At 51.6% G+C, this 2,218-nt stretch overlaps 1 long non-coding RNA gene across 1 annotated transcript; it reads left to right on the forward strand.

The window, feature by feature from the left end:
- The first annotated feature begins 270 nt into the window (after positions 1-270).
- On the forward strand, positions 271-1,696 carry LOC139027379 (uncharacterized). The gene is made up of 3 exons (XR_011479471.1): positions 271-308; positions 519-554; positions 1,087-1,696. It is a non-coding gene; the product is annotated as an uncharacterized lncRNA (long non-coding RNA).
- The last annotated feature ends 522 nt before the right edge of the window (positions 1,697-2,218 follow it).

Genomic DNA, 2,218 nt, shown 5'->3' on the forward strand with positions numbered 1-2,218 from the left:
GCAGTGCGGAGTGGTGCTATCTGTCTACCGAGGTCCTGCCTATCGATTATCGAGGAGATGTTCGGCTGCTATCGTGTCTACTCTGATGGGAGAGAGGTGTGCTATCTATCCTAACTCTGAGGAGGAGGTTGGTGACTAATTGTCTACGGCGGAGGAGGTTTGGCTCCGCTATCTGCTCACTCTGAGGGAGGTTGGTGCTTACTGTCTACTCTGAGAGCAGAGGAAGAGGTTGGTGCTGCTAGTTCTCAGGGGGTGGTGGTCTACCTCTGAGGAGGTTGGTGCTATCTGTCTACTCTGAGGAGAGTGGAGTGCGCTATCTTCTATCTTGAGGAGTTGTGCTATTCTGTTCACTATGAGGAGATTGGTGCTATCTGTCTATCCTGAGGAGAGGAGAGGTTGGTGTATCTGTCTACTCTGAGGGAGGTTGGTTGCTATCTGTCACTCTGGAAGGAGAGAGGTTGTTGCGTATCTGGTCTACTCTGAGGGAGGATGGTTGCTACTGTCTACTCTGAGGGGAGGTTGTGCTCTATCTGTCTACTCTGAGGAGAGGTTTGGTCTATCTGAAATCTACTCTGGGAGGTGCTGCTTTCTGAGGAGTTGTGCTATCTGTCTACTCTGGGAGGGACGAGGTTGCGTGCTCATCTGCTTACTCTGAGGGGAGGTTGGTCTATCTGTCTACTCTGAGATGGAGGTTGTGCTATCTAGTCTACTCTGAGGGAGCACTTGGTGTATCTGCACTCGGACAGTGTGCTATCTGTCTAACTCTGAAAAGAGGTGAGGTTGGTGCTATCTGTCTACTTCTGGGGGAGGTGGTGTAGCTCGAGGGAGGTTGGTTGCTATCTGTCTACTCTGAGGGAGCGTTGTAGTGCTTCTTGCTTATCAGAGAGGTTCCTATCTGTCTGACTCTGAGGGAGGTTTGCTCTAGTCTGGTTCTACTCTGAGGGAGGTGGTTGCTATCTTGTCTTATCTGGTGAGGGAGTTACGCTTGCTATCTGTCATACTCTGAGGGAGGGTGAGCGTTGGTGCTATCTGTCTACTCTGAGGGATTGTCTATCTGTCATACTCTGAGGCGGAGGGAGTTGGTAGGTTGGTGCTATCTGTCTACTCTGAGGGGAGGTTGGTGCTATCTGTCTACTCTGAGGGGAGGTTGGTGCTATCTGTCTACTCTGAGGGGAGGTTTGTGCTATCTGTCTACTCTGAGGGGAGGTTGGTGCTATCTGTCTACTCTGAGGGGAGGTAGTTTAGACTTTAGGTTCACTACAGGTCTGAGTATGTACACTGGACGTTAGGTTCACTACAAGACACACTGAAATGTGTCTACCACATTTTAACCCAACCCCTCTGAATCAGAGAGGTGCGGGGGGCTGCCTTAATCAACATCCACATCTTCGGCGCCCGGGGAACAGTGGGTTAACTGCCTTGCTCAAGGGAACAGTGGGTTAACTGCCTTGCTCAGGGCCCGGGGAACAGTGGGTTAACTGCCTTGCTCAGGGCCCCGGGGAACAGTGGGTTAACTGCCTTGCTCAGGGCCCGGGGAACAGTGGGTTAACTGCCTTGTTCAGGGGTAGAACGACAGATTTTTACCTTGTCAGCTCGGGGATTCGACCCAGCAACCTTACGGTTACTGGCCCAACGCTCTAACCACTAGGCTACCTGTGGTGCCTCTATGTAACTCTGTCTCTGTCTCTGTCTCTGTCTCTGTCTCTGTCCTGCAGGTGACACGACCTCTTAGCCACACCAAGAGACAGTTTGTAGCCTCTATGTAACTCTGTCTCTGTCCTGCAGGTGACACGACCTCTTAGCCACACCAAGAGACAGTTTGATGTGGAGGAGGAGGATGTTGACAAGCTGGCTCTGAGGTGAGTCTGTGTGTGTTTCACAGAGCCAGGTCTACATACAAATAGAATGTGTGTGTGTGTGTGTGTGTGTGTGTGTGTTGTGATTCTGACTCTCTCTGTATGCAGGGTTGACCTGTGGAATGCCAGTAACCTGAAGTTTGGAGATGAGTTCCTGGGAGGAGTCAGAGTTCCTCTGAGGGCCCTGGGACAGGCTGGGGTCCACGACGCATGGTGAGACAACATGTCTGTCTGTCTCTGTCTCTGTCTCTGTCTGGGTCCACGACGCATGGTGAGACATGACAACATGTTGGATGTCTGTCTGTCTGTCTGTCTGTCTGTCTGTCTGTCTGTCTGTCTGTCTGTCTGTCTGTCTGTCTGTC

Source organism: Salvelinus sp. IW2-2015, unplaced genomic scaffold, assembly GCF_002910315.2.
Source record: "Salvelinus sp. IW2-2015 unplaced genomic scaffold, ASM291031v2 Un_scaffold12464, whole genome shotgun sequence".
Lineage (NCBI taxonomy): Eukaryota > Metazoa > Chordata > Actinopteri > Salmoniformes > Salmonidae > Salvelinus > Salvelinus sp. IW2-2015.